The following is a 21,968-nucleotide window of genomic DNA, read 5'->3' as shown; positions in this document are numbered from 1 at the left end:
AAAGTATCGTTGCAAGTATCGTTGCTAACCGCCCTGCCCTAGAAAGCTGATGTGTACATGTGTGCAATTTCTGTGCACTTGTTTTATTTGTGTGCGTGATTGAATTGCGGGTAGTTTAATCGATACGTGCGCGCGCCTCTGCCAACGCTGCTGCTTCTATTTGTTGTTTTTTGTCAGCTTTTGTTTTCGTAATTATTTTGCTTATTTCTTATTATTGGTTTTTGTATAACTTTTATACTCGATGTTTGTTTCTTTTTGCTCTAGTTTGATGTATCTTACTCTTTGTCTCCTTTATCATTCGTTCGCCAATTCTATCTGCTTGTTGCTAAAGATGGGTGGCTGGCTCTTTGGTTGGTTGGTTGTTACTGTGATGCCACTTCACTACTATCGGCTCATTACTCAGTCTATATTTTTAATTTAGTTGGTTTTTACTTTTTTTCACTGCTCCTTTGCTCTGATTTATTATTTGCCAAAACGCATAGATTCTAACTAACTTGTACATACAAAATAGTATAAAAAACTAATGTCAGACACTTTTGACTTGGGCTGGCATGGTTAATATGATTATTTTTTAATATTTCAGGGCTAAACTTGTTTAATGTTTTATATTGTTTTTTGGTTAATGAATTTATTGTTTTATTTTTATTTATTTCTTTCTTCACTCTTTATTATTACTTATTTTTCCCCCAAATTTTTATACCCGCTGTACTTGTACACAGGGTATTGCAACTTTCATTGGATAACGGTTGGTTGTACAGGTATAAAGAAATATAAATAGATATAGACTTCCATATATCAAAATCATCAGTATCGAAAAAAAATTTGATTGAGCCATGTCCGTCCGTCCGTCCGTCCGTCCATCCGTCGGTCCGTTAACACGATAACTTGAGTAAATATTGAGATATCTTCACCAAATTGGCACACGAGCTTATCTGGGCACAGAATAGATTGGTATTGAAAATGAGCGAAATCGGATGATAACCACGCCCACTTTTTATATATATAACATTTTGGAAAACACAAAAATCCTGATTATTTATTTAATAATACACATAGAATGTTGAAATTTGACGTTGTGCACTGATATTGAGACTCTTGATACAAATTTGAAAAAAAATGTTTAAATGGGCGTGGCACCGCCCACTTGTGATAAAATCAATTTTACAAATATTATTAATCAAAAATCGTTAACCTATCGTAACAAAATTCGACAGAGAGGTTTGCTTTTACTATAAGGAATGCTTTGAAGATAAATTAACGAAATCGGTTAAGGACCACGCCCACTTTTATATAAAAGATTTTTAAAAGGGTCATGGACGAATAAAATAAGCTATATCTTTGCAAAAAAAAGAGCTTTATTTCAATGGTATTTCATTTCCCAAGTGGATTTATAACAATAAATAGGATAAATTTTAAATTAAAAATGGGCCTGGCACCGCCCCTTTTATGACTAAGCAATTTTCTATATTTCGAAGAAAAATTAACGGATCGTAATAAAAAAAATTGGGTACACAAATTTTCCCTATAGCTCGAAATATTTCTAGAAAAAATGGACGAGATCGGTTAAAGACCACGCCCACTTTTATATAAAAAATTTTTAAAAGGGTCATGGACGAAAATAATAAGCTATATCTTAGCGAAAAAGAGCTTTGTATCAATAGAATTTTACTTTCTAAATTAAATTATAACATTAAATTGGAAAACACTAAAATTTTTGGCGGCCACCGTGGTGTGATGGTAGCGTGCTCCGCCTACCACACCGTATGCCCTGGGTACACACCCCGGGCAAGGAACATCAAAATTTTAGAAATAAGGTTTTTCAATTAGAGCAAAATTTTTCTAAGCGGCGTCGCCCCTCGGCAGTGTTTGGCAAGCGCTCCGGGTGTATTTATGCCATGAAAAACTCTCAGTGAAAACTCATCTGCCTTGCAGATGTCGTTTGGAGTCGGCATAAAACATGTAGGTCCCGTCCAGCCAATTTGTAGGGAAAATCAAGAGGAGCACGACGCAAATTGGAAGAAAGCTCGGCCTTAGATCTCTTCGGAGGTTATTGCACCTTACATTTATTTATTCATTTTTATTATTTAAAATTTTTTAAAATGGGTGTGGCACCGCCCCTTTTTTGTCTAAGCAATTTTCAATGTTTCGGGAGCTACAACTCGAAGAAAAATGTACGTATCGTAACAAAATTGGTTGCACAAATTTTCCTTATAGCAGGAAATATTTGTAGTAAAAATGGATAAGATTGGTTAAGGACCACGCCCACTTTTATATAAATGACTTTGAAAAGGGTCGTAGGCAAAAATAATAACTTAAATCTTAGCGAAAAATAGTTTTGTACCAATCGTATTTTGTGCCATTATAACAAGAAATGGAAGAAAATTCAAATCTTGAAAAATGGACGCGGCGCTGCCCCTTTCTTACAATGCATTTCCCAACGTTTCTGGAGCCATAACTCGACGAGAAATTTGGTGTTTAACAGGAAATATTTTCAGTAAAAATGAACCAAGTCGGTTAAACCGCCTTCTTTTATGTAAACGATTTTGTTAAAGTGCGTAGATGCAGGTAATGAGTTTTTTTAGTAAAAGTTGGAAAATTTCGTTAATAACCCTGCCCTTTTTTTGTAATAACGCTTTTTCGTACAATGACACTTGTGTGTTTATGTTTATTGTTCTGTTATATTTTTATTTTAAAATAAACAGTAGGGAAATCCCCATATATGAAGGAAAACTACATTGCTACCAGCTCAAGGTCATTGGTGTTAGCCTCTGTATCCTTTTTGCTTCTTTTAAACGAAAATTAGTTCAAATAGAACCACACAACCACAGCATTTCAAGTATACAGCTGGGTATGTAATGTTCGGTTTCACCCGAACTTAGACTTCCTTACTTTTTATTTATTTCATTTTATTTCTTTATTCACTCTTTATTATTACTTATTTATTTTTCCCCTAAATTTTTACACATTGATTTCTTTAATCTTTATCAATAAGAGCTCTTTCAAACGAGTCAATTTTTTGAAGTACAACCAAAGTTATAAGACAATTTATGGTTGATCCTCACCGGAAAATCGATTCGTGCGGAAATCCCTCAGCCTGCAACCAAAGTCGACGAGAAAATACAAAAGTTTGTACCATGATACAAATATAGAGAGGGAGTACCTCTTCTTCATCTCGCCGCCTTGTCGCCATTTGACATAGACTGTGTTTTGGCATTTTCTTTTAAAACAGTGCTCTCCATGGAATCAAAAGCACCCAAATTCCAACATTCGTTAACACTAAAACTTCATGGCCAAAAATATCTAAAACAGTATTAAATGCACAGAAAATATTCAAGATAAGTACCATATGGCGACAAGGAATAACAGCCTAACTCCAGTGCTTTCACACAAGACTTATACCGTTTTCACACAGAAACTTAATCGAATCACAATTATTTTTAATGAAATTGTTAAGTTTCCCTTTTCACATAGTTTATTTTGCTTCAGTAAGCGAACATCTGTTAGCAGCCCCAAAAATATTTCGTTTTTACAAAAAATAGATAAAATGGAGAGCAGACGTTTCCTTCTTAACTATAAGTACAATCAATATAAAATGCATGCGCAACTACCCGTAGATGTTTCCAGTGGCGGATCTAGGGGGGTGGCTATGGGGGATAAAGCCCCACAGAGCTGTATCGTGTATTCTCCGTTCGAACTAAACTTGTGGAGAGAATAAAAAAAGCCAAATTTTACGCTTTTATAGCTGATTAAACAACAGACGCAAGTCATAAAGTTCAGCTAACCTTATGCATCCGGTATGTCGATGTGGAGGACATTGTTCTACGCGAGGACTTTCTAGGATTTATATTGTTGACATCCACTACTGGACAAGACGTGAAGGGGCGAATATTTGAAGAATTGAACGTCCTAGGACTGGATCTAATCAATCTTCGAGGACAAGGCTACGACGGGGGATCGAATTTCTCTGGAAAAGAAAATGGAGTTAGCGCATTGATTTTGAAAGAGCAACCACTTGCATTTTACACTCACTGCTGCTGTATGTAAAGCGTGTGAAGTTCCTGAAATTCGAAATGTGCTTGAAACCGTTTCTGCAGTAATACATTTTTTCACATCATCACACAAAAGAACGCAAGCACTTGAGGATGAAATCAAAGAAAGATCAACCGAATCACAGAAAACTCGCCTCAGAACACTTTGCCTCACTCGATGGGTTGAAAAACACGATAGTGTGGAAACCGTTAGTGAATTTCTCCCAAATATTGCTGAAGTTTTAGGTAACTTGAAGTTTGATAAAGATCTTGAAACATCTTCAAAAGCGTCGCAACTTCTCAGTGCTATTGAGAAATCCGAATTTCTGATCGCTCTCCAAACATTCAACGATGTGAATTTGCCGATTGTGACTCTCAGTAGAACACTTCTACAACCTGAATTGCAACTGAAATCGGCCTGTGCTCATATTGATCATATAATCATGATTTTTGCCAAGACGCGTGAAGACGAAACATCGTTCTATGAAGTCTTCAAGGGAGCCGAGGAAAAAGCATGTGAATTGGGAATCAAACTCGAAATTCCCCGCATTTGTGGCCGACAAAAGCACCGCTCCAATGTTCCAACTAAGAGTAAGGCTCCTCTCGAATTTTTCCGGTGAGTTCTTATTGATTAAATGCGTTTATTTACGTTTTTAATAGGGGTGATTGATTCGTTGACATTGTACTTACAGAGCTACTATTTACTACCCTTTCCTGGACTACATGATATCTTCATTGACGTCAAGGTTCAAAGGTGAATTTTTGAAGATACTGCCTCTGGAGGGACTGATTCCAACATATTCTGCAGGAGTAACGATTGAAGAAATTGTACTTGCTGCTAAAGTTTATAAAGAAGATTTCCCCAGTCACAATGATACAGTGCTAAAAAATGATATTTTATTGTGGCATAACCATTGCAAAAGTGATCTATTCAAGAGCGCTCAAACAGTTACTGATGCCCTGAAAAACATTAAATCAGCACACTTCTTTTTTTCCAAACGGGACGACACTGTTGCAAATATTTGCGACTATCCCCGTGACATCAGCGACCGCAGAGCGTTCTTTTTCTGTTCTAAAGCGCTTCAAGACTTATTTGAGAGTCAACATGTCTGAAAATTTACTGACTGGTCTGGCACTAGGGAACGTCCACAAAGAAATAGAAACGGACATTGAAGAAATAGCCGATCTTTTCTGTAAATCGAAGCCCCGACGACTCGAATCTTTGGATTGGTAGATAGAAGATTGAACTAGAAATAAGTGGGTTTGAAAGAGAGGTTTTTATGACTATTTTTATATGGTTGTTATATCATTAACTCGAGTGTGCTGAATAAAAGAAGAACTTCATTTCAGAAAATATTGCTTGTACTTTATTAGTAAGTTATTTAAGTTTTTTTAATTTGAAAATCCTCGTTTTTTCATGTTATTTTATATTCTGTAGTCATTTATTTAACACATCATGGAAAACAAAAACAAAATTTGATAGTGAAAAAATGTCAAGCCCGCCCTCCCCTTCCCCCCCCCCCCCCCCACAGTACCAAATCCTAGATCCGCCACTGGATGTTGCACCTAACTAAATATATACATTAGACTGGGTCGATTTATTAACCGCTATTGCGCCATCGATATTTCGATAGGATTTGGGCTCAGGAAAACAAAGTTCCACTCCACATAGCCAAAAACATAATTTTGGAGCCTGAGAAAAAAAAATTACGAGCGATATCGGTTAACTTACGACCATACAAATCGACCCAGGTTAATGTACATACATATGTACCTATTTTCGAAAAAGCCATATTATCATTTGCAGCAAATGCAGCGAAAATTAAATTTTGATTTCTATTTTTTGTAAATTATTGAAAATAATTTATTTTTGCTTGTCAGTTACATTGACAATAAAATTCGAAGCACCAAGCAAAGCCGACTGGATTTTTCACTCGATTAGGCATTCAATAAATCAATAATGAGATAATTAAGAATTTGTATTTTGTATGGAAGATTGAGTTCAATTAAGGCTTTAATGTGGAAAACTTGACTAATTATTTCATTAAGGCCCTGTGGGAAATTGGCATTAGGCGGTTATTTCTTATGACCATGTGGTACTAGATGTTGCATGATTTTCTGCGCACTTGATACTGTTTTAGAAATCTTTGGCAATAGAGTTTCATCGTTAGGGAAGGTTGGAATTTGGGGGAAGGTGAAGCAAATAGAAAAAGATAGAAGATGTACGCTTGTTTTACACGCTTTGAAAAAATAGGCGTAGACAAATAAATAGCTTTCTACCGAAGCCATTACATAAACGTTTTTTTACTTATTTAAGCGAGACCCTAGAAAACGTCTAGTATTTGCCAAGAGGACAGAGTTATTCTATAATATAGGTCTTGGTAACTAATTGGAGTTTTTCTCTATGATCGTCGCACAGAATTCCTTACCGTCGGTTTCGACTACTGGTGCCGTAAGAATGAAAAGTTTTACAAACCCTCTTGGAAGAAATCGCAGCACTGTCAAATGCGTTTCAAATTATCCAGCTGCTTTGTTGATTTGTCGTTGGAAGTCGAAAGTCAAACATATGTCCTTCTAAAATGTTATATTATATCAGAAGATCCCTCTAAAACTCTTTACAGTTGAATTCATATTTAGCAAAATATGTCAGGGACAGTCGGCCTAGTACCAGCAGATGCTGCTCCGAAGTTCGCCGGATACGTATATTGCAAATGAGAATCAATAACTGTGACTTCTCTAAATTTTAAGAGGCTGATTTTAAAGGTAAAAGATCAATAGTGAGCATATGTGTAATACTCCTATATATATTGCTAATAGAAAATGCTCGCAATGAGTTTTGAATTCGAAATCAAAGCAATACAGCCCATAAACAAATGAGGCAAGATATGGCACTCCGGAATTGTTGTTTTTGTAATCGAATTTGAAAAAAAAGATTGCTGACGTAGCGCTTTTGAAGTTTTTCGATTTATTACATTTCTCTCATATTTTGCTACCAGTGTTCGGAGTATTTAAAAGTATTACCTGAGTAAACGACTACGCCGGATAAAAAATTAAATTTTCGGAGTATATTTTTTCTTCCTTTTTGAAAGCGGGCGCACAACTGGCTTCGCAAACCCTTCGATTGTGCTTTTTCCATGAAATGATTCTCAGCAAAAAAGTTATCTGCCTTATCAGATGCACATGGAGTCGACCGAGAACGTGTAGGATGACATTTGCCGATGATGAAAAACACAAGGTGCCAAGTAATGACGGGATACCCTCCGGGCTGTTCAAGCACTGAGGGGAAAAGTTGGTATAAGATAAGGAAGCAAAAAAGTGGGTCTTGCACTAAATGTGGACAAGACGAAGTACTTGCTGTCATCGTGGCCTTTGTAGCCACGTCACTGTTGACGGATATAAATTCGCCGCTGTGAAGGATTTCGTCTATTTGGGAAGCAGCATTAAAAGCAAAAACAATGTCGGCCTAGAAATCAAACGGAGAAAAACTCTTTCCAACGAGTGCTTCTTTAAGCAATTGAAAAATTGTAAAGTAATCTCTCGACGAACAAGCATCTCGCTCTACAAGTCACTCATCATACCTGTCCAGATATGTGGCTCGGAATCATGGAAGGTGTCGAGAGAAGATGAGATGGCTCTTGGAGTATTCGAGAGAAAAGTTCTCCCGAAGATTTATAGTCCTATCCGTGATGTCGACGGCGAATATCGAAGGAGGTATGTATAATGATAAGCTATATGACCTTTTCGCAGATATGACGATAGTACAGCGAATAAAAACAGAAAGCTTCGCTAGCTAGGTCATGTTATACGAATACGCTCCGGCAGTTTGTAAACAGAGGAAAGGGAAGACTTTCACTGAGTTCTGAGTTGGGAGAGATAGTTGATGGAAGCTTTGACCTCCGTTGGTGTTCCCAATTGGCGACTGTTATCGCAAAACAGGGTTAGCTGACCTCACTGACTCAACGTACTTCATTTTTATATAAAACTTCAATAAGTGCTGTATGTTGAATTGCCGCTTATTATACTCAGCTGAGCAGAGCTCACAGAATATTAACTTTGTTGGCATAACGGCAATCCGTAACGGCATAAACTAATCGAGATAGATATAGACTTCTTTATATCAAAATGATCTGGGCGAAAAAAGCAATTCATTTAGCCATGTCCGTCCGCCCGTCCGTCCGTAAACACGATAACTTGAGTAAATTTTGAGGTATCTTGATGAAATGTGGGTTCCTGGGCGCTCATCTCAGATCGCTATTTAAAATAAACGAAATCGGACTGCAACCACGCCCATTTTTTCGATATCGAAAATTTTGAAAAACCGAAAAATTGCGATAATTCATTACCAAAAGACGGGTAAAGCGATGAAGCTTGGTAGGTGGGTTGACGTTATGACTCAGAATAGAAAATTAGTATAATTTTGGACAATGGGCGTGGCACCGCCCACTTTTAAAATAAGGTAATTTAAAAGTTTTGCAAGCTGTAATTTGACAGTCGTTGAAGATATCATGATGAAATTTGGCAGAAGCGTTACTCCTATTACTATTTGTGTGCTAAATAAAAATTAACAAAATCGGATTACGAACACGCCCACTTTAAAAAAAAAAAAATTTAGTAAAATTTTAACAAAAAATTGGATATCTTTACAGTATATAAGTAAATTATGCCAACATTCAACTCCAGTAATGATATGGTGCAACAAAATACAAAAATAAAAGAAAATTTCAAAATGGGCGTGGCTCCGCCCTTTTTCATTTAATTCGTCTAGAATACTTTTAATGCCATAAGTCGAACAAAAATTTACCAATCCTTGCGTAATTTGGTAGGGGCACATATTCTATGGCGATAACTGTTTTCTGTGAAAATGGGCGAAATCGGTTGAAGCCACTCCCAGTTTTTATACACAGCCGACGGCCTATCCTTCCGCTTGGCCGTTAATACGATAACTTGAGCAAAAATCGATATATCTTTACTAAACTTAGTTCACGTACTTATCGGAACTCACTTTATCTTGGTATAAAAAATGGCCGAACTCGGACTATGACCACGCCCACTTCTTCGATATCGAAAATTACGAAAAATGAAGAAAATGCCATAATTCTATATCAAATATGAAAAAAAGGATGAAACATGGTAATTAGATAGGAAAAAGTAAAAATTGCTTCTGTATTGACTCAAGCCTATCTGCATGAACTTGATATCGCGGATTCCAGACTATTGATCCGTATTCTTGTATCGGTCTAACTAATGTGGTAAAAAAGGCTTTGGTTACATAAGGGTCACTAAATTCTTTAGATCATCTCTCCACGAATGATAGAACACCTCTAGCCTTATTGGCAGTAGTCATAATATGAAGGTTGAAACTAAGTTTAGCATCCATCGTTACTTCCAAGTCAACAAAATAATTTACTGATACAAGACAAATATTCTCAATTACGTAAGAGGCTGTTGGCAAAGATCTCCGAGAGAGGCACATGAATTTACATTTATTGATGTTCAGCGGCATTGAGTTCGCGTTGCACCAAGCAACTAAGCAGTTTAAATCCGCTTGACGCATAGGACCTAAAAGTTTTACATCATCAGCATACATTAAAATTTTGGAATATTTTATTGTGGTACATATATCATTAATAAATATCAAGAACAGAATTTGACCGAGATGACTGCACTGTGGTACGCCAGAGGGAACATTAATGGCATCTGAAAGAGAATCTTTAAAAATTACTTGTTGCGTTCTACCGCAGAGATACGAAGATATCCACTGGGTGAGATTAGGTTGGAAGCCAAGTCGATCCAGCTTGTGGATAAGCAAGGAGTGGGAAACTTTGACAAATGCTTTACTGAAATCAGTGTAAACGATTTATAAACAAAAAATCAAGATTTTGTAAGCTTAATGTTTTTTTGAGAAAGCTTATTAAAAACTGACAACGTTTACTTAGGAGTATTAAACATATGATAGTGAGTTAAATTTTTTTCTATATTTAGAATACCATTGTTTTAGCGAGGCTTTTACATAAATAAGGTATAATAAGACAATTTTGGTGTTCTTGTTGTAGGAATGACAAAAACATTCCTCGAAAGTCTTGGATAAAAGGAAAAATCCTTGGTTGGATAAGACCTAGGTGCAAATTGCTTGTTTTTAAAAAGAACTGTTTACATTTTTTTTGGGAACAAATTAAAAATATAGGTACTTATAATGGAAACGTCAACAATTCCCTGCAGCCAAAGTAGTTCATTGACTAGAGTTTTGTACGGCTATTCATACTAGATAGTATTTGAATAGTTTATTGACAAGAATTTTTTCTGTCGCACTCGATGAAACGCGGCAACGCTTTCTGTCGGGAATTTGCAATGCATACTTCATTTCATAAGGCTAGATCCCGTACAAATCAACGGACACATAAGCACAAACACGAGCTCATGACGCCGCATTGTTACTTTTGCAGATTGAATAAGCAATTAAGAAGGCCGAGCCTTCCAAATCAATAGGACCATGCCGAATAGCAATGCCGATGCTAAACAGCCTGAGCAAAAGTGCATCAGCTACCTAACGCATTTTTTTCTGTTTGTCGTTTTAGCCGCCTTTGCAATTGCATAATATTGAAGAATAATCCAACCACCAAAGCCTGGAAACGATGTTGTATCGTATGTATTGATATCGTACCTTTAGCCAGTAGAGAACCATTGGAAACCGTTCTTCTTCCCTCATTTGACCACAAGTCTTCGGTCAAACAGCCCTCAGCATGGCTTCCGTTAACTGCATATCCCTACCACCGCTCTAAAGGCCATTAACACCCGAATAAAATGGGGACTGAATGAACGAAAACTACATCATAGGACGGTGCTCACAGTGCGGCGGTTTGACAAGGTGAACCAACATGCACTACTAAAGTCCGCCTTGTCTAAAAATATGGATCGCAAATTATCTGAGTGGGCGTCAAGTTTCAATTCAATTTAAGAACGAAATCTCAAAATCTAGGAGAATCAAAAAGAAGAGTATGGCGCAGAGCGATCTCCTATCCCCGATTCTATTTGATTTATGCATACTAAAGCTCCCTTGACCCCCAGAACGGGCTATCAACTTTTCTTATGCCGACGACTGCATGATAGTTGCAACAGGCCGTGGCACATCTCTATAATTAAATATGTTTTATGTGAAAAAAATCAGCATAACTTACTCCTGTCAAATGCAAAAAAATAACACTTTTTCGGGGACAACATTGATGAAAAGTTGACAGCTAGTTGAATCACAGAACAGAAAAAAATTTAGGGCAAGAAAATTTACGGCTATGAAGTGATTGATAAACTTAAGCGTGGTGACACAGAGACTCTGGTTTTACTCTGAGATTCTAAAATAAGCAAAATGTTGGACTTCGGTTGTCCGTAAGAAGATAAACGCAGCGACGAAGCACTTTCTAATCGTGACGTTAATTGATTCAGGAATCTCCACAGGCAGATGTGTTTCGGAATAATGGAGTTAAGTTGACAAGGCTGAATAAATTAACACCTTGCATGCACTTTGCGATTGCAGCATTAATTGAACCGCATAGAAGTTGAGGCATGCGCAACCGAAGTCGAGTGAGTCAGCGGACAATTCATCGGGGGCCAGACCTTTGTCATATTGCAATCTTGCTATTGCCATTCGTGTCTCGTCATAGTTGGGCGGGGGAACATTAATTCCATCATCATCTCTAATACGATTGGGTTCAGCATCTAGCCTGACCATTTCATTCCTGTATCGAATATCCAATAGCCCTTTTCTGCCTTACGGAAATGCAGTTGCAAACCAGGCATTATTTCGGTTCCACTGGTAAACAGTTACTTTCCCAGCGGCGGTTCGAAAGGCTTTACAGATAGTATGTTTCCACTGCTCGTGCATCCCCTCGTGGTGACATGTGCTCTGAGAGCATTTTTAAAAGCCAAGTTGCATGTCCATAGATGAATGAGATATTAAAAAGTTTCACGTTTATGCGTGAACATTACATACACTCGTGAATCGACAAAAGAACGCGGTTTGCACGTCATACAATATTGTCACATGTTCGCAAATATGCAAAATCTGATTTGTTTTCATCGCCTGTTTCGTCCTTAAGTCGTTGGATTTATCAATGCAGTTTGTTTTGCTTTCATTGCCGTGCCAATCCGCGACCTGACATCATTGCCATTGCATTGGAACATTATGCAAATATTCACGCTGCAGTCATATTACGAATATTAGGGCAGTTCTACTTTTTCAGTCTAACACCTCAGACGGTAGAACCGCGGTCATGGATATAACAAATCAATTTTCAACGAGTTTAACCACAGATAAGGCGTGTCGCACAGGAATCAAAGTTCGTCTTGCCTTAAACGCCACGGATCCATACCAAAATTTACATTGGGGGACAGCCACACAAAAAAGAAACCTTGTGACTTGGTGTCGACGAACTTATTTTTTTTTTTTTTTTGCTCCCAATCCACTACAAATAGCAATTCGTTTGGAGTTTTCATTATGCTATTTGCCCCGCTCTAAAACACGACGTATCTCGTTACAACAAAGTTACTCTTATGATTGAAAAGAGAGAACTGTAGGCTAATGATGGGTAACGGGGCACTGCCTTCTGGGGGTCACATCCTTTCAAATTAGGCCCCGTTAGTGAAGTGTGGGCTGCAGGAGGAAGCGATCGAGTACGTTGATACAACTATCAGATCTAAAAGCAGAAGGTGACATATGTGCTTGAAGGCTTCTGGCATTTTTCAAGCGGACGGAGTTATTTTATTATTATTAAAACGCAGCGGCTGCGCTGGCTAGGCCATGTTATGCGAATTAAATATGACGCTCCGGCCAAGGACGTGTTTCTACCGGAACCCGCCTATGGAAGCAGAGGTAGAGGGTGGCCCCCACTCCGCTGGAAGCACCAGGTGTAAAACGATTTAAACTCTATTGGTGTGACCAATTTGCATCGGTTGGCAGAGAGAAGGAGCCACTGGTTCGTCTTGTTGGACGGCCATAACCGTTTAAACGGTTAAGCGCCAATTAAGTAAGTAAGTTAGGAGTTATTTTATAACATAGGTCGTGGGTTTCTGAGATTTTTCATCATTTTGGTCTCATTTAGTATATGTATGTGAGGTCCTTACGCACCCGCCAGTTCAACTTATATGTACATATATTCCACTACAATATTGTAAAAAATTTTGGGGAATTCCGCTTATTCCAAACCTTCTGCTAACGGTCGAATCGCTAAACTGTTGAATAAATAACTCCAGTATTCAATAATGCAAAATGGTATTTATTAGACTACTTTGAGAGTACTTCACAATAACACTTATACTTCACAACCAATAGCGCGCTTAAATCAAAACTGATTAGTCATCCCTCAGCTTGCACTGCTTTTATACTCTCGGTTTACTCGTTCACCCATTACTCCTAAGGTCTAGTAATTTCGTGAACTTCATGCTTGGTCTCCAGCCACATACATGTATATTTGAAGATTGTAGCCATATGCGTGTGTATATATATGTAAGTACTACTTCGGCTGATGATTACATATGTTTGTGAGTATCTCTCCGTTGCCTTGTATGTATATCTGTAAATGATGATTAATTTGTTTACGTACATACGAGTGGCTGCTTAGTATCAGTTTAATGATGCTTGTATCACTTAGTGATACTAAAAAAGCTTTATTTTAGTTTTTGAGTCGCCATAGCGTATATTGTTGTGTTATCAACAGTGGTTGGCGATGAGAACTACAAGGCCCTATTACAGAAAGGGTTGTATACAATAAAAAAGCGATGAGGAGATAAAGAGAAGTGAAAGGCTGAGGATGAGTATGAGAATAAGCAACATTGACCCTGTATGTCACGGCTTAAATATCTCCAATATTAAGCCTAGGACTATATTTAACATCCTTAACCCAGGTGTTGCCTTTTGGAGGATGTTGATGTATTATCGACTTCTTGACATTTTCAGTACCACCCTAAACAGGCAGTGGAAGGATAAAAAAACTATCAAGCGCATTTATCTTCCTGTGTTGAGTTTTTATTTGCTTTAAAAGAACTTTTGTCCTATGCCAAATTGAAAGTTAGTGCAAGAAATTGTCCTTACTTTTACAACTTGTGATATCCGTTTTAAAAGTTATTAAAAGAATACCTACTCCTTGACTATTTGCTGATAATATTCATTTATTCTAGGCGCACTTTATTCTAGGCTAAATATGCATTAAGAGTGGCGATTTCCTATTTACGCCAAGTTATAAACATTTGCGCCTTGGTGAATTTTGTTTTGAGGTCATTCAATGTTCAAACGAGTGTAAGAAATGTTTTTTTTATACTCAGTTGAGCAGAGCTCACAGAGTATATTAAGTTTGATTGGATAACGGTTGGTTGTACATATATAAAGGAATCGAGATAGATATAGACTTCCATATATCAAAATAATCAGGATCCAGAAAAAATTTGATTGAGCCATGTCCGTCCGTCCGTCCGTCCGTTAACACGATAACTTGAGTAAATTTTGAGGTATATTGATGAAATTTGGTATGTAGGTTCCTGAGCACTCATCTCAGATCGCTATTTAAAATGAACGATATCGGACTATAACCACGCCCACTTTTTCGATATCGAAAATTTCGAAAACCCGAAAAAATGCGATAATTCATTGCCAAAGGCGGTTAAAGCGGTGAAACTTGGTAGATGGGTTGACGTTATGACGCAGAATAGAAAATTAGTAAGATTTTGGACAATGGGCGTGGCACCGCCCACTTTTACAAGAAGGTAATTTAAAAGTTTTGCAAGCTGTAATTTGGCAGTCGTTGAAGATATCATGATGAAATTTGGCAGGAACGTTAATACTATTACTATATATGTGCTAAATAAAAATTAGCAAAATTGGATGAAGAACACGCCCACTTTTTAAAAAAAATTTTTTTTTAATTCAAATTTTAACAAAAAATTTAATATCTTTACTGTATATAAGTAAATTAAGTCAAAATTCAACTCCAGTAATGATATGATGCAACAAAATACAAAAATAAAAGAAAATTTCAAAATGGGCGTGGCTCCGCCCATTTTCATTTAGTGTGTCTAGAATACTTTTAATGCCATAAGTCGAACAAAAATTTACCAATCCTTTTGAAATTTGGTAGGAGCATAGATTCTATGACGTTAACTGTTCTCTGTGAAAATGGGCGAAATCGGTGGAAGCCACGCCCAGTTTTTATACACAGTCCACCGTCTGTCCTTCCGCTCGGCCGTTAACACAATAACTTGAGCAAAAACCGATATATCTTTACTAAACTTAGCCCACGTACTTATCTGAACTCACTTTATCTTGGTATAAAAAATGGCCGAAATCCGACCATAACCACGCCTACTTTATCGATATCGAAAAAAGGGATGAAACATGGTAACTGGATTGGTTTATTGACGCAAAATATAACTTTGAAAAAAACTTTGTAAAATGGGTGTGACACCTACCATATTAAGTAGAAGAAAATGAAAAAGTTCTACAAGGCGAAATCAACAGCCCTTGGAATCTTGGCAGGAATACTGTTAGTGTTATTGAATATATAAATAAATTAGCAGTACCCGACAGATGATTTTCTGGATCACCTGATCCACATTTGGTCGATATCGCGAGAACGCCTTCACATATACATCTAAGGGCCACTCGCTTTTAAAACCCTCATCAATACCTTTAATTTGATATCCATATCGTACAAACACATTCTAGAGTCAACCCTGGTCCACCCTAATGGCGATATCTCGAAAAGGCGTGCACCTATAGACCTAATGCCCACTCCCTCTTAAAATGCTCAGTAACACCTTTCGTTTGATACCCATATCGTAAAAACATTCTAGAGTCACCCCTGGCCCACCCTAATGGCGATATCTCGAAAAGGCGTCCACCTATAGACCTAATGTCCACTCCCTCTTAAAATGCTCAGTAACACCTTTCCTTTGATACCCATATCGTACAAACATTCTAGAGTCACCCCTGGCCCACCCTAATGGCGATATCTCGAAAAGGCGTCCACCTATAGACCTAATGCGCACTCCCTCTTAAAATGCTCAGTAACACCTTTCGTTTGATACCCATATCGTACAAACATTCTAGAATCACCCCTGGCCCACCCTAATGGCAATATCTCGAAAAGGTGTCCACCTATAGACCTAATGCCCACTCCCTCTTAAAATGCTCAGTAACACCTTTCGTTTGATACCCATATCGTACAAACATTCTAGAGTCACCCTTGGTCAACCTTTATGGCGATATCTCGAAAAGGCGTCCACCTATAGAACTGAGGATTACTCCCTTTTAAAATACTCATTACCACCTTTCATTTGATACCCATATCGTACAAACACATTCTAGAGTCACCCTGGCCCACCCTAATGGCGATATCTCGAAAAGGCGCGCACCTATAGACCTAATGCCCACTTTCTCTTAAAATGCTCAGTAACACCTTTCGTTTGATACCCATATCGTACAAACATTCTAGAGTCACCCCTGGCCCACCCTAATTGCGATATCTCGAAAAGGCGTCCACCTATAGACCTAGTGCTCACTCCCTCTTAAAATGCTCAGTAACACCTTTCGTTTGATACCCATATCGTAAAAACATTCTAGAGTCACCCTTGGTCCACCTTTATGGCGATAACTCGAAAAGGCGTCCACCTATAGAACTAAGGATTGCTCCCTTTTAAAATACTCATTACCACCTTTCATTTGATACCCATATCATACAAACACATTCCAGTGTCACCCCTGGCCCACCCTAATGGCGATATCTCGAAAAGGCGTCCACCTATGGACCTAATGCCCACTCCCTCTTAAAATGCTCAGTAACACCTTTCGTTTGATACCCATATCGTACAAACACATTCTAGAGTCACCCCTGGCCCACCCTAATGGCGACATTTCGAAAAGGCGTCCACCTATAGACCTAATGCCCACTCCCTCTTAAAACGCTCAGTAACACCTTTCATTTGATTCCCATATCGTACAACTAGAGACACCCCTGGTCCACCTTTATGGCGATATCTCGAAACGGCGTCCACCTAGGGAACTAAGGATCACTCCTTTTCAAAATACTCATTAACAGCTTTCATTTGATACCCATATCGTACAAACATATTCTAGAGTCACCCCTGGTCCACCTTTATGGGGATTTCTCGAAAAGGCGTTCACCTATAGAACTAAAGCCCATTCCCTTTTAAAATACTTATTATCACCTTTCATTTGATACCCATATCGTACAAACACATTCTAGAGTCAGCCCTGGTCCACCTTTATGGCGATATCCCTAAATGGCGTCCATCCATAGAACTATGGCCTACTCTCTCTTAAAATACTCTTTAATACCTTCCATTTGATACACATGTCATACAACCACATTCCAGGGTTACCCTAGGTTCATTTTCCTACATGGTGATTTTCCTTATTTTGTCTCCATAGCTCTCAACTGAGTATGTAATGTTCGGTTACATCCGAACTTAGCCTTCCTTACTTGTTTTATTTTATTTTTTTATTTAGTTAAAAAACTGTCCCGGAACATTTATCACTCAAGTTGTCACAAATGAATGTCTTCGTCATCGTTATAACATAACTGTAAATATGCAAATTTATAGTAAGCCACATATACATATTTACAATTTGCGTACGTTGGTTGTGACTTCATACCGGACCTGTGTACCGTAAAACTCGCCTTATTCGTTATTTATAAATCCTTTGGTTATTAGGTGAATCAATGGTAAGGACGATTTTTGCCGCATTTATCCTTATGTGACGCTAGAAATTACACAAGCAACGACGTATTTAAACGATTTGTTTATATTGAAATAGACAAAATATACGTAATCATAACTGTGCTCGTCATTAATTTAGTGTTAGCCTTTATAGGCGAAATGTTGTCAGTTGCTAAATACAATTTTCTTTTCTGGACGATTTTTTTGCGTTCTTTCCATTTCTGCAGGCAGATTTTGCGAATCGGCTCGTTTAAGGGCAAAATTGATTTAGCAGAACATCATGGACACATTCAGTGTCCGGTTCAATTGGTTTTGCAGTTGATGTTGTTGTAGCGATAAGGACACTCTCCGAAGATCTTGGGGAATGTTATTGATGTTGATGGTCCTTTGCCGGATGCAGATCCGGTACGTTGCGGTAACAAGTCCATCTCTGGAACGATTAACGAACAGTTACCATATGAAACCTTCTAGGCCATAGCGCCATCCTGCCCCCTAGACCCATGAGGAACTTGGGGTCGCCAGAGACTCGGCTGTTAAAGACAGCAGGATTTGCCACGGGTAGGTGAGGTTGACAATTGGGTTGGAGAAGCTAAAAATTGCGCTGGCAACCCCTTGAATCAATTTGGTATTTTAGTCGCCTCTTACGATAGGCATACCCCCGCGGGTATATTCTAAGGGTCCCTACCCCCTGGGGTTTCCAGTCAAATGCCAGTTTGGCTAGGTTAAAAGGACTGGGCCGACAAGTTGCACTCCCTACCGACACTTAGGCAGTCTCGATGTTCTGACATATGTGGATCTTAAAGTGAAATTAAAAATAGGGCGAACGTTACTCATACGCCCCGTTCTTAAAAATAACGCTACTGCGGATATATGTATGTATTAGGGCGGGTCGATTTGTGGGGAGGCAAAAAAATCGCCCATTGCTCTGTGAAAATCATATTCTAGGGAGCAAAATAAGAAACTTTGCCGAAGGAACCATACTTCTAAAACGAATTCTGATGCCCCCCTCCCCAATACAAACATTTATGGGGAACCCCCAGGGGGTTCCAGGGGGTGTGCCACTGGCATCGGTGGGTCGGGCCTCCAAAGTTATGGGGTGGGGTCATACATTTGGACTCCATTGGAGCACTCTAAATGGGTCAAAGTGGGATTTTTCAAAATTTGCCCCTACCCAAAAGTTCGACCCAAATTGGGTAGGGGCATCAAAATTCGTTTTAGAGGTATGGTTCCTTCGGCAAAGTTTCTTATTTTGATCCCTAGGATACGATTTTCACATAGCAATGTAAAAGGGATCTTATGAAACTGCACCTCGAAAATTTCTTAGTGCCTATTGCCCCTTTTTGTTATCGACAGCTTTTTTATACTCAGCTGAGCTCACAGAGTATATTAATTTTATTCGCATAACGGGTATCCGTAACGGCATAAACTAATCGAGATAGATATAGACTTCTATATATCAAAATGATCTGGGCGAAAAAAGGAATTAATTTAGCCACGATATCTTCAGTGAATTTTGAGGTATCTTAATGACTTTCGGTATGTAAGTTCCTGGCACTCATCTCAGATCGCTATTTACAATGAACGAAATCGGACTATAACCACGCCCACTTTTTCGATATCGAAAATTTCGAAAAACCGAAAAAGTGCGATAATTCATTACCAAGGACGGATAAAGCAATGAAACTTGGTAGAAGGGTTGACCTTATGACGCAGAATAAAAAATTGGTAAAATTTTTGGCAATGGGCGTGGCACCGCCCACTTTTAAAATAAGGTAATTTATTAGTTTTGCAAGCTGTAGTTTGGCAGTCGTTGAAGATATCATGACGAAATTCGGCCGGAATGTTACTCCTATTACTGTATGTGTTCTAAATAAAAATTGTCAAATTTTTACAAAAAAGTGAATATCTTTACAGTATATAAGTAAATTATGTCAACATTCAACTCCAGTAATGATATGGTGCAACAAAATACAAAAATAAAAGAAAATTTCAAAACAGGCGTAGCTCCGCCCTTTTTCATTTAATTTGTCTAGAATACTTTTAATGCCATAAGTCGAACAAAAATTTACCAATCCTTGTGAGATTTGGTAAGGGCATATCTTCTGTGACGATAACTGTTTTCTGTTTTCAGTTTAAGCCACGCCCAGGTTTTATACACAGTCGGCCCTTTGTCCTTCCGTTCGGCCGTTAACACGATAACTTAAGGAAAAATCGATATATCTTTACTAAGCTTAGTTCACGAACTTACCTGAACTCACTTTATCTTGGTATTAAAAATGGGCAACACCCGACTATGACACGGCCACTTTTTCGATATCGAAAATTTCGAAAAATTAAAAAAGTGCCATAATTCCATACCAAATACAAAAAAGGGATGAAGCATGGTGATTCGATTGGTTTTTTGACGTAAAATATAACTTTAGAAAAAGCTTTGTAAAATGGGTGTGACATCTACTATATTAAAGCCCGGTATATCAATAGTTGGTTAAGCTAAGCTTAAAATAGGTTTGCTTAAACTCTAGTCAAATTTAAACTCCAGTTAAACTACTGAGCACTTTTTCAGTCACAGTTAAAGGCCGCTTTTGGAGTAAACTTTTTTGTACCGCAACATTGGTTTTTTTATCTATACACAATTTGTAGGTACGACAACAGCTGGATTTTGCTTACCCAACAAACATTTAAAAGATATTTCTCCAGCGAAATATATGTATATCTAGTTCTGGAGGTGATATCCAAAACATTATCTAGTTATTCTTAAACCAGATAGCTCTCAATTTGACATCCAACTTCATTCTCCAATCAATATCCAGTAGGCCGGGTCGATTTGTGGGGAGGCAAAAAAATCGCCCATTGCTCTGTGAAAATCATATTCTAGGGATCAAAATAAGAAACTTTGCCGAAGGAACCATACCTCTAAATTCTGATGTCCCCCCCATTGGGTCGTATGGGCAAATTTTGAAAAATCCCACTTTGAAATGCTTATGTTTTTTCTTTTTGGAGTTTATTTTTCTCTTTAGAAATTTATTTAGTCAGAACATATGTAAATGAAAAAATGAATTTAGCTTAGTAATAGAAAAGAAATTTAAAAAAATTATTAGAAATAAGCGTTTACAACCCCCTTTTAAAACCAAGGCATCACTGTGACACAATTGCAGATCGTAAAATTGCTTGTGTTGTTTTCAGAATTCGTTTTAGAGGTATGGTTCCTTCGGCAAAGTTTCTTATTTTGATCCCTAGAATACGATTTTCACAGAGCAATGAGCGATTTTTAAATCGACCCGCCCTAATATCCAGCCTTTTAAATTTTATAGTTCTCGAGTTGATCTCCAACGTCATTAGCATTTTCAAATTATTATCAACCTTTGGGAGATTTTGAGAAATGTACAGTTCTCAAATGAATATTCAACCCGTTTCTCCATGTGATATCCTACATTGCATGTCGAGTTGAGGTGAAGTTGAAAAAAAATCTCCAAGGTGGTACCACCAAAGCCAACAGCTATTTATTGTGAGAAATAAACACCTGATTGATAGCAGTGATGAAGCGTAATTTATCAAAAATAAATCATACATATTTTATTTTCGTGAACGTACTGTAGTATTAGAATCTTACACTTGAGTCCAATAAATAAATAATAATTTTTTCTTACTTAAGTAATAGCATTTTTCACTTTATAAAAAATTCCCTCTTTTCCTGAGTATGCTATGATTCTCGAGTTGAGCTTTATAAAAAATTCCCTCTTTTCCTGAGTATGCTATGATGCTCGAGTTGCACTGTTTCGAAAAAACTCATGAGATTTTAGAGGTATGCTAGTTATCAACATGATTTCTAATGGTACTCAAGTACAAATGCTGGTTGGGTATATTCGACGCCATTTCGAACGAACGCAAATCACCGATAGGTTAACTAGAGTTTAACAATGCCAAATCGGCCGCTTAAATTCAGCTTAAAATCCAGTTAAAGTAGATTGAAACCCTGTTCCACATTTTGGTCGATATATCGAAAACGCCTTCACATATACAACTAAGGGTCACTCCCTTTTAAAACCCTCATTAATACCTTTCATTTGATACCCATATCATACAAACACATTATAGAGTCACCCCTGGTCCACCTTCATGGCGATATCTCGAATATAACTAAGGCTCACTCCTTTCATTTGATACCCATATCGTACAAACACATTCCAGGGTTATCCTAGGTTCATTTTCCGACATGGT

General features: G+C 37.8%; 1 protein-coding gene across 3 annotated transcripts in view; it reads left to right on the top strand.

Moving 5' to 3' along the window:
* Sik3 (Salt-inducible kinase 3) overlaps positions 1–21,968 on the top strand; it is a 215,810-nt gene that overhangs the window by 81,549 nt on the left and 112,293 nt on the right. The gene's annotated exons all lie outside the window — the stretch shown is intronic.

The sequence above is a fragment of the Eurosta solidaginis genome, chromosome 3 (assembly GCF_040869045.1).
Source record: "Eurosta solidaginis isolate ZX-2024a chromosome 3, ASM4086904v1, whole genome shotgun sequence".
NCBI classification, from domain to species: domain Eukaryota; kingdom Metazoa; phylum Arthropoda; class Insecta; order Diptera; family Tephritidae; genus Eurosta; species Eurosta solidaginis.
This window is presented reverse-complemented; position numbering and strand designations above follow the sequence as displayed.